This window comes from Pseudophryne corroboree, chromosome 4, assembly GCF_028390025.1.
Source record: "Pseudophryne corroboree isolate aPseCor3 chromosome 4, aPseCor3.hap2, whole genome shotgun sequence".
Lineage (NCBI taxonomy): Eukaryota > Metazoa > Chordata > Amphibia > Anura > Myobatrachidae > Pseudophryne > Pseudophryne corroboree.
The window spans coordinates 111,756,582-111,768,331 of NC_086447.1; the positions used below are offsets into that span (position 1 = coordinate 111,756,582).

The window sequence follows — 11,750 nt, forward strand, 5'->3', positions numbered from 1 at the left end:
AGTTGGAGACTACGTAAAAATCTATTTATGTGGCCAATGGTACACTGCTCAGGCCCACCATTGCTTGCGCGTGGGTGAGTAGTGCTATCGAAAAATGGTCAGATAACTTGCCATCTGAAATTGACACGATAGATAGAGACGAGATACTCCTAAAGTTAGGTCATATCAAAGACGCTGCTGCATACATGCTAGAGGCCATAAAGGCTATTGGGCTTTTAGGTTCAAAAGCCACTACCAAGGCAGTCTCGGCTCAGAGGGCTTGTGGATTCGCCAGTGGAATGCTGACGCAAATTCCAAGAGAACTATGGAAGCTCTCCCGTATAAAGGTGAGGCCTTGTTTAGAGATGTGCTGGATGCGTTGGTCTCTGCGGCTACCGCAGGTAAGCCGACATTCTGGCCTTTTGCTCCAGCACCGATAAAAAAGACACATCACTCTCAGATGCAGTCCTTTCGGCCCAACAAACACAAAAAAGGCCAAAGGTTTCCCCTTCTTTGCAGGTAGAGGACGAAGAAAAAGTCAGCAGCGTCTCCCGGATCGCAGGAGCAGAAGTCCACCCCTGTTTCTGCCAAATCTGCAGCATGACGCTGGGGCTCCCTTGCGGGACTCCGCTCGGGTGGGAGCACGTCTGAAACTTTTCAGTCAGATCTGGGCTCAATCTGGCCTGGACCCTTGGGTTTTGCAAATAGTGTCCCAGGGATACCAGCTGGAGTTTCAAGACGTCCCCCCATGCCGATTTTTCAAATCGACATTACCAGCTTCTCTTCCAGACAGAGAAGTAGTAAAGGCTGCAATTCAAAAATTTTATCAGGATCAAGTCATTGTCCTGATACCCTTGTCACAGCAGGAAGGAGGTTTTTATTCAAACCTCCTCGTAGTTCCGAAGCCGGACGGCTCGGTCAGACCAATTCTGAACCTAAAATCTCTGAATCTCTACCTGAAAAGGTTCACGTTCAAGATGGAATCTCTGAGGGCAGTGATTTCCAGTCTGGAGGAAGGAGATGTCATGGTGTCGGTAGACATAAAAGATGCCTACTTACATGTTCTCATTTATCCTCCACATCAGGCTTATATGAGGTTGGGCGATACAGGATTGCCATTACCAGTTCCAGACGTTGCCGTTCGGACTCTCCACGGCACCGAGGGTGTTCACCAAGGTGATGGCAGAGATGATGGTCCTCCTTCGACAACAAGGAGTCAATATAATTCCTTACCTGGTCGATCTCCTGATAAAAGCGAGATCCAAGGAACGGTTGGTGCAGAACATTGCACTCTCCCTGTCAGTGCTCCAACAACATGGGTGGATTTTGAATTTTCCAAAGTCGCAGTTGGAACCAACAACAAGATTGTCTTTTCTGGGGATGATACTGGACACAGATGTTCAGAGGGTAATTCTTCCACTGGAAAAAGCTCTGGAGATATAGAAAATGGTCAAACAAGTTTTAAAACTAACGAGACTGTCGATACATCAATGCATTCGGTTGTTGGGAAAGATGGTAGCGGCCTACGAGGCCATACAGTTTGGTAGATTCCATGCCAGAATTTTTCAGTGGGATCTGTTGGACAAGTGGTCCGGATTCCACCTACACATGCACCAGAGGATAATCCTGTCCTCCAAAGCCAGGATTTTACTCCTGTGGTGGTTGCACAGTTCTCACCTATTAGAGGGACGCAGATTCGGGATTCAGGACTGGGTCCTAGTAAACACGGATGCAAATCTCCGAGGCTGGGGAGCAGTCACACAGGGAAGAAGCTTCCAAGGAAAATGGTCAAGTCAGGAATCCTGTCTTCACATAAACGTTCTGGAATTGAGAGCCATTTACAACGGCCTTCTACAAGCGGTGCATCTTCTACAAGATCAGCCAGTGCAGATCCAGTCGGACAATGTAACAGCAGTCGCGTACATAAACCGTCAGGGCGGAATGAAAAGCAGAGCGGCAATGGCTCTGTCGGCAATTTTCATCCCAGGAGTGGACAACTGGGAAGCAGACTTCCTCAGCAGACACGATCTCCATCCAGGAGAGTGGGGCCTCCACCAAGAAGTCTTCGCAGAGGTGACAAGTCTTTGGGGAGTTCGTCAAGTAGACATGATGGCATCTCGTCTCAACAAGAAGCTTCAGAGATATTGTTCCAGGTCGAGAGACCCTCAAGCAGTAGCAGTGGATGCACTGGTGACCCAGTGGGTGTTTGGGCTGGTATATGTCTTCCCTCCTCTTCCGCTAATACTAAAAGTTCTCAAAATAATAAGAAGAACAAGGGTTCGAGCAATCCTCATTGCCCCAGACTGGCCAAGGAGGGCTTGGTATCCAGATCTTCAGGAGTTGCTCATGGATGATCCTCGGCCTCTTCCTCCTAGCGAGGACCTGCTACAGCAGGGGCCGTGCGTATATTAAGACTTACCGCGGCTACGTTTGACGGCATGGCTGTTGAACGCCGGGTCCTAGGCCAAAAGGGGATTCCCAAGGAAGTTATTCCCACTCTTGTTCAGGCCAGGAAAGGAGTAACGTCTAAACATTACTACCGTATTTGGAGAAAATATGTGTCTTGGTGTGAATCCAAGAAGGCTCCTACGGAAGTGTTTCAGTTGGGACGTTTTCTTAATTTTCTGCAGGCAGGTGTGGATGCGGGCCTAAGATTGGGTCCAATCAAGGTTCAGATTTCGTCCTTGTCAGTTTTCTTTCAAAAACAATTGGTCTCCTTTCCAGAAGTTCAGACGTTCGTGATAGGGGTGCTGCACATCCAACCTCCATTTGTGCCCCCGGTGGCACCATGGGACCTTAATGTGGTGTTGCAGTTCCTTCAATCGGATTGGTTTGAACCTCTACAGGAGATAGAATTGAAGTTTCTCACTTGGAAAGTGGTCATGCTATTGGCCTTGGCATCCGCGAGGCGGGTGACTGAGTTGGGGGCCTTGTCTCACAAGAACCCTTACCTGATCTTCCATGAAGATAGGGCAGTGTTGAGGACTCGCCAACAATTTCTTCCAAAGGTGGTTTCATCTTTCCATATAAACCAGCCTATTGTGGTGCCAGTGGCTGCTGACCCCTTCACTGCGTCAAAGTCTCTTGATGTGGTTAGAGCTTTGAAAATTTATGTCGCAAGAACAGCTAGGTTTCGGAAAACAAAAGCTCTGTTTATCCTGTATGCTCCCAACAAGATTGGGTGTCCTGCTTCTAAGCATACCATTGCGCACTGGATCAGAGGGACTATTCAGCACACTCATTCCACGGCAGGATTGCCGATACCGAAGTAGGTAAATGCCCATTGTACTAGAAAGGTGGGCTCATCCTGGGCGGCTGCCCGGGGGGTTTCGGCGTTACAATTTTGCCGAGCAACTACTTGGTCAGGGGCAAACATGTTTTCAAAGTTTTACAAGTTTGACACCTTGGCCGATGAGGACCTCAAGTTTGGTCAATCGGTGCTGCAGGGTCATCCGCACTCTCCCGCCCGTACTGGAGCTTTGGTATAGCCCCATGGTACTGAAGTGGACCCCAGCATCCTCTAGGACGTATGAGAAAACAGGATTTTAATACTTACCGGTAAATCCTTTTCTCCTAGTCCGTAGAGGATGCTGGGCACCCGACCCAGTGCGTACTTTACCTGCAGTTGTTAGTTTGTTGTTACACGAGTATTGTGTTACGATTATTTTCAGCATGTTGCTGCAATTGTTCATGCCCGTTGGCATGTGTTAAGTTGAATGCCATGTTGTGCGGCATGGTTGAGGTGTGAGCTGGTATGAATCTCACCTTTAGTTTAAAAGTAAATCCTTTCCTCGAAATGTCCATCTCCCTGGGCACAGTTCCTATACTGAAGTCTGGAGGAGGGGCATAGAGGGAGGAGCCAGTTCACACCCTTGAAAAGTCTTGAAGTGCCCATGGCTCCTGCGGAACCATCTATACCCCATGGTACTGAAGTGGACCCCAGCATCCTCTATGGACTAGGAGAAAAGGATAGTCCCCGCCTACAGCGAAGTGTATTTTTTGCTTTGCAACGTGCGATCGCATGTGCAGCCGAGCACTACAAAAACGTTTTGTGCAGTTTCTGAGTAGCTCAGAACTTACTCAGCCGCTGCGATCACTTCAGCCTGTTTTTGTTCGGAATTGACGTCAGACACCCGCCCTGCAAACGCTTTGACACGCCTGCGTTTTTCCAAACACTCCCAGAAAACGGTCAGTTGCCACCCACAAATGCCCTCTTCCTGCCAATCTCCTTGTGATCGGCTGTGCAAATGGATTCTTCATTAAATCCATCACTCAGCACCGATGTACCCATATGACGTGCCTGCGCATTGCAGTGCATACGCATGCGCAGTTCTGACTTGATCGCAGCGCAGTGAAAAATCCTAGCGTGCGATCAGGTCGGAATGACCCCCATTACCCTCTCCAGCAGGGACAGAATGCTCTGCTCCTGGACTTCCCTCTTATCCATTAACCTGTTCAAAACAGGTGCCGGCAATCATAAATTAAGAGAAAAGTCCAGAAGCAAAGCATTTTGTCCCTCCTGGAGAGGGTCATGTTGGGAGGTATGTCTTTTCCTGGGTCTGACCCAAGATTTGGGACTGACCCCTTTCCACCGTAGCTTCGATCCGGATTATTCCCTGGTCTGAGACACGGATGCAGTAGCCACTGGGAGTCTCAGCTGACCCCCTGATGTCACTAGCCCTGTCCCCAGATAGCGTCATTGCTGCAGGAAGCGGCATCCCCGCCGTGGATCTTCTTATGCTGTAAATGGGAGCCAGGTCAGGTGACCCGGCTTACTCGTTTACACTGCCCCTTTATCCGGGTCCTTCCTGGGACCAACCCTGCAAACTAGCTGGGTTGGATTCTTTGGTCACTGGACCCGGATTAGCCCTTTACTACTGAGCCACGGTTATTACAGTAATAACCTGTTTTTTGGCGGCGGGGGGAAAGGGGAATTCCAGTACCCTAGGTCTGATCCATAGTAGTCTCCTATGCCGATGTTTAAAATAATAAATGAACGATTATCAGCCGACTGCCATTACTCCCAAGATGACCCATTCCAAGAGGGACAAAATGCTCTGTTCCTGGACCTCCCTCCTAATGTATGACTGCCATCACCTGTGGCGAAACACCTTTCTTATCAGTTATCTAGTTCAATGCAGGTGAACGCAATCATAAATTAATGGGGAAGTCCAGGAACAGAGCATATTGTCCCTGATGGAATTGGTCATGTTGGGAGGTATGCAACTGCATATGCATCGTAGTAGCACGGTGCATGCATCAAAGTACATTACCGTAGTCGCTCGCAGTGAGGATTCATTTAAAGTGATTGACAGGAAGGGGCCGTATGGGGGTGGTAATGGAGAGTGGCGGCAAAAACACAGGTGTGTCGCTGCACTTTTTGGGGAGTGTCGCTGCCTGCGATCCCATATGCATTGGCTTCTCAGCACACTCTGCCATTCTGCGCCTCCATAGGGTTATTCAGAAGTCCAATTATAGAAGGGTCTGCGATCACACTGCGTTATTGTACTCAGTTGCTGAGATTAGCAAAGTCGCCGGTGGACATCTCAATACAAATCCTGCTGACTGAGATATTTGCGTATATTTGCACAGTATCTGTGTACAGAATTGCAGCTGCGAATGCATTAGTGTACAACTATAAATCAGACCCTCTGTGCATTGACAGTGGCTGAGTGCAGGCATTTATAGTCAGTAGATACATATAGAAACATAGGGCGGTATTCAAATGATATGTCACGCCCAATCTCCTTTCTAAAGTGATCCCTGTTATCGCACATATTGCGCCCATAGTAATCAGATTTAGCAGCGTAAAAAGGGTTAGGGCACCCTCGGTACCCCTGGGGTAGCGAGCTGAAATGATTATACCACATCTGTCCGCAGAAACAGAACTAGTGTGGAAGGGAATGAAAAGAATTGAATATCGCCCATAGAATTTGATGGCAGATAAGAACCACTTTGCCAATCTGGTCTACACTAAACACGCACACACTTGTACACTAGCGTTCATTTTTTTTTTTCGGGAGCCAATTAACCTACCAGTATATTTTTGGATTGTGAAAGGAAACCAGAGTACCCTGAGGAAACCCATGCAAGCATGGGGAGAATACTCAAACTTCTCATGGTTAGGGAGATGATGAGAATCGACCTTATGAGGCAGTAATGCTAGCCATTACACCATCCGTACTACCAAATGGATAGACACTATAGATACACTGGCGTTTCTATAATGGGTGCAGTGTGTGCAGTGCACACGGGCCCCTGAGTCCAGAGGGGGCCCCCACTACACACGCTGCACCCATTTTTAAAATACCCCTCCAAAGTCCAGCGCCGGCATCTGCAGCACTGTTACAACACAGTGAAAATGGCTCAGCGCCCATTTTCACGGAGTTCTGCGCATGCACAGTAGAGAAATCTCAGGGAGAATGCCCGCTGCCCCATTTTCTCGGAGATCTGCGCATGCACAGTAGAGAAATCTCAGGGAGAATGCCCGCTGCCCCATTTTCTCGGAGATCTGCGCATGCACAGTAGAGAAATCTCAGGGAGAATGCCCGCTGCACCATTTTCTCAGAGATCTGCGCATGCACAGTAGAGAAATCTCAGGGAGAATGCCCGCTGCCCCATTTTCTCGGAGATCTGCGCATGCACAGTAGAGAAATCTCAGGGAGAATGCCCGCTGCCCCATTTTCTCGGAGATCTGCGCATGCACAGTAGAGAAATCTCAGGGAGAATGCCCGCTGCACCATTTTCTCAGAGATCTGCGCATGCACAGTAGAGAAATCTCAGGGAGAATGCCCGCTGCACCATTTTCTCAGAGATCTGCGCATGCACAGTAGAGAAATCTCAGGGAGAATGCCCGCTGCCCCATTTTCTCGGAGATCTGCGCATGCACAGTAGAGAAATCTCAGGGAGAATGCCCGATGCACCATTTTCTCAGAGATCTGCGCATGCGCAGTAGAGTCTGAGCCCTCTAGCGCTCAGACTCTCAGCACTGCCGACAGAGAGGAGGGGGCCCGAACGGAGGAGGCTGAACACGTGCCTCCTCTTTTAAAGCGCCCCTGTATAGATATACTATATACCAGGCTTGAAACATGTTGATCACTTTGTAGTTCTGAATTACAGAAAAGTCATATATTATTACTTACTAGGAAAATCAGATAATTTAAAGTAGACCCCAGTAGAGATCTACTGACAGTTCTTTTTCAACAACAACAATAAAACAAGATCCAGTTTGATATACTTTGGATAATTTTGAAGCATATACAGAGGCAGAGCCGGCCCTAACCAATATGATGCCCTAGGCAAGATTTTGGCTGGTGCCCCCTAGCACAACCGCTGGTTCCGCCTCTGACCTTGCACCTCTTTCCCAGCACTATCACCCCTCACCCGTAGCAGTCCTTATTTTGGTGTTTGTACCCCCTATATTTTAAACAGGAACAGTTCGCATATTTGGCGCACAGACCAAAAAGGGGTGTGTTTTTGCTGGCAAGGGGCATGACCACACAATAGTAACCCCAATTCCAATTACCCCACACAGTACTGCAACTTTATTCACATTTGATCATGCAATAGTGTCCATAATTCATATTAAATCCCACAGTAGTACTACTTTACCTTAAAAGTTACTCCTCACAGTAGAGCCCCTTATTCACATTACATCACACTGAATTGCTCCTTATTCACATTACACCACACCCTATTGCTCTTTATTCACATTAGACGACACAGTAGTGCCCTTTCTATATGCAACGCCACATAGTAGAGCACCTTATACACATAATGCCACACATTAGTAATCCATTTATACACATAATTCCACACAGTAACGCCCCTTACACATATGAGACACATTATTAATGTCCTTATAAACATAATGCGCCTTGCACATTATGACAACCTTTATTAATGCCCTTTCACAAATAATGTCCCTTACACATATGCCGCACATTATTAATGCCCTTATACACATAATGACACACATAGTGCCCCCTACACATTTGCTGCACATTATTAGTGCCCCTATACACATGACACACATACAGTAGTACCCTGTTACACATATGCCGCACATTATTAATGCCCTTATACACATAATGACACACATAGTGCCCCTTACACATATGTTGCACATTATTAATGCATTTTTACATAACACACATAATGCTCCTTACACATATTCTGAACACTACTGCACAACCAACCCACTCACATGCACACAGCACTTACACTGCCACTAACACTGTGACCTCTGCCTCTGCTTGGATACAGATGTGTCCTCATAAATCTTGCCTCAATGCTAACGTTGGGCACCTTTTTTTTTAATGAAAATGCATCTTATTTGCATTGCTATGTGGCTAGGATGCACAAGCAACTTCTGCTGATTAAAATGATATGCAGCATGCCTATATACTGTGTGAGACTGTGACTGTATCTGCATATGAAATGCTATACACAGAATATAGGCATGTCGCATATCATTTTAATCAGCAGAAGCTGCTGATGCCCCCAGGCATATCAAATGCCCTAGGCAATTGCCTAGTTTGCCTATACCTATGGCCGGCTCTGTACAGAGGTTTTTCCCTGCTTCTAGGATCTAAGTACTACTTTTGCTTTCCTCTCAGCTTTCCCCATATATTATTTTACTACCACTTTACCATAAAATATTTTCAGCAAGGAAATACTGTAACAGATGTTGTGGGTAAGATGATGATAATTACAGACAAAATCAGCGGACAAATGGGCGTTTAAAATCCCTTAGCATTGTTAACTGTGTAACAATACCTGTACCCCTGGACAAAGAGTTCAAAAGAACTAAAGCTACTGTAGCGCTACTGTTACTGCGCAGTAATTGTGGGTGGTTACTGGTTAGTTGGTTTACTTGGGATTAATGAATTTGTGAGTCCAGTAGGATAGCTTTTTCTATTACAAAAAGTATATAGTTATTGCAGAACAATTTGCATTCTTTACTTGTAATGAAGCATAACTTTTTTGTGAATTCCATAATTATAAGCAACACATTATCCCCTTGGGCCAGAGACCAGAAGTTCTACATACAGTATATACTGATGTACATAAGGATAAACACATTGGGGGTCATTCCGAGTTGTTCGCTCGTTGCCGATTTTCTCAACGGAGCGATTAAGACAAAAATGCGCATGCGCATGGTACGCAGTGCGCTAAGTATTTTTGCACAAAACTAGATTTACTCACGTCCGAACTAAGAATTTTCATCGTTGAAGTGATCGGAGTGTGATTGACAGGAAGTGGGTGTTTCTGGGCGGAAACTGACCGTTTTCTGGGAGTGTGCGGAAAAACGCAGGCGTGCCAGGATAAAACACGGGAGCGTCTGGAGAAATGGGGGAGTGGCTGGCCGAATGCAGGGCGTGTTTGTGACGTCAAACCAGGAACGAAACGGGCTGAGCTGATCGCAGTATAGGAGTAAGTCTCGAGCTACTCAGAAACTGCTAAGAATTTTCTATTCGCAATTCTGCTAATCTTTCGTTCGCACTTCTGCTAAGCTAAGATACACTCCCAGAGGCGGCGGCCTAGCGTGTGCAATGCTGCTAAAATCTGCTAGCGAGCGAACAACTCGGAATGAGGGCCATTATTCGGAGTACTTTCAATTAGCCAACCTCCGTCTTTCCTACCCTTCACAAATCCTTATCATTCAATTTGACTTGAGGGTATTTGAAGGATAATGCATATTGTTAGTAATTAGATACTGTTTGGGTCTGGACTCATTGTTGGAGTAGTTTATCTTTTTGCCAATCTACTGTGACAATATGTTACACATTTCTATGTCCCAGATTTCCTGTTTTATATTTATTATTAATAATTTACTTTGTGGATGCAATTACATTAACAGAAATATATTTTTTCAAAGCTAAGCCTAGGTTTCAAGTCTAATCCACTTGATTTATTCTGTGTCTTATACCCCTTTTCCATCTAATTACGCGGGTCGCAGCGGGGGGCCTGACACGGGCATGGTTATACAAAGATGAGTGAAACGATTAACCATTAAAGGGGATCCCTACAAATATTTTTTTAGCATCAGATTCTCATAGCTGATGTTACAATTATTTTCATTAAAGATATGAACTATTTAAGCAGTTCATAACAGTTGTCTATACATAACTTACATCAGAAGGGGACTACAAGTGTGCAGTAGCATCCCTTACCCCCATACCTTGGGTACATTCCAGAAATGTATTCTGAAAAATGGCGCATGTGAAGTAGATTCTGACACAGTGCTAGTCTTAGCTATCTCTTGTGCTGGAGTTATCTTTCTGAAGACATCACTAGAGATATGGTGCCACCCGTTCACCCTCACCCAGTGCATCACAGAAGGCACTGTCACAGTGTGCAATTCTCTCCGGGAAATGTATGCAGGTGCCGTTTTCCTACTGGTTTCTCTATTGCACATATACCTATCTCTGGGAAAATGCAGCTGACACCATTTTCTCTAAGATTTGTTCAGCCACAGCCACAAGGAAGGTTTATGTAATGATTGCAGGGTGTACATTATGGGGCCTCTTTGGCTCATCGGCCCATACATTTATTATAAATGGATGCGTCACTGGCCTAAAGATAGACCAGAGAGAACACTTAAACATTCTTATCAGTCCCTACCTCAGAGGAGTTTACAATCTATTTTCCCTACAACACAGACACATTAACTTTGTCAGAAGCTAATTAACCTACCTGTTAGTGTTTAGCAGAATCTGCTACTGAAGCTTAATAGGGTCCCAAGATTCGAAATTGAGGAAACATTAGCATAATCTAGGGTAAAAAGCAAAAGACATACGTCCAACATAAGTGACCCATGCCATACATCGTTATACTTAATCTGTGACTTTCTACCAAGTCTTTTGATGCAAAAATACTAATCCTAAATACTTAGTCCATTATAAGCAAAGTGCAGTAGGGTCAAAATTGAGATAAAAATACATACTGTAGTATGGGAATTCCAACTAATGGGTTGCATGATGCATCAGGCATCTCACGCCATATGGTGCAAAAAGGATAGATGTATGAGGACACATCTCTAGATTTAATCTTTTGGGGGCCCTACAGTATCCAGCCTAAGACAGATTTTATCTTTCTCCTTCCCTTTGGCTCCAGAATCCTTGAAAGGCTTGTCTATAGCTGCCTCACCACTTTCCTCTCCCTCCTAGGCTTACAGACGTGTCCACTTACATCTAGCCTCGGCATGACTTGGCAGCGCTGAAAGTATTTACAGTACATGCGACTTTTTATATGACTAGGACGCGCAAGCAGTTTATGCTGATTAAAGCTATATGTGGCATGCCTATATTCTGTGCTCGACCACCGCTATATCTGCATGCGAAATGAGACGCTACATATGCAGATACAGCCGCAGACACACAAAGAATATAGGCATGCCACATATTTTAATCAGCAGAGTCTGCATGTGTATCTTATATGCATAGCTATTTGAATAAGATGTATTTTCAGCAACAAAAGATGCCCAATGCTTATGGAATTGCACAGGACCTGACAGCTCACTCACGCCATCTCCTGCTACATGGTGTATTGAGGTAAGATGTATGAGGACACATCTGTACTCCAGTTTGGTTTCTGCTCTTTCTACTTAACAGAAACTGCCCTCGCTAAGGTCACTAATAATCTTCATACTACAAAATGCAAGAGTCAGTTCTCTATATTCATCCTACTGGATCTATCTGCAGCATTTCATACTGTGGACCACCCAGTTCTCCTCTAGTCCTTTGGTCTCTGTGAGTCTGGGGCAGGTG

At 45.7% G+C, this 11,750-nt stretch overlaps 1 protein-coding gene across 8 annotated transcripts in view; it reads left to right on the forward strand.

Moving 5' to 3' along the window:
• RAD51AP2 (RAD51 associated protein 2) overlaps positions 1 to 11,750 on the forward strand; it is a 286,503-nt gene that overhangs the window by 168,643 nt on the left and 106,110 nt on the right. Inside the window, exon 2 of one of the 8 annotated variants that reach the window (XM_063915363.1) lies at positions 11,452 to 11,534. The exons of the other annotated variants lie outside the window; for them this stretch is intronic. The gene's annotated coding sequence lies outside the window, so the exon portion shown is untranslated. The remainder of the gene's footprint in view (positions 1 to 11,451; positions 11,535 to 11,750) is intronic. 8 annotated transcript variants of the gene reach the window in all.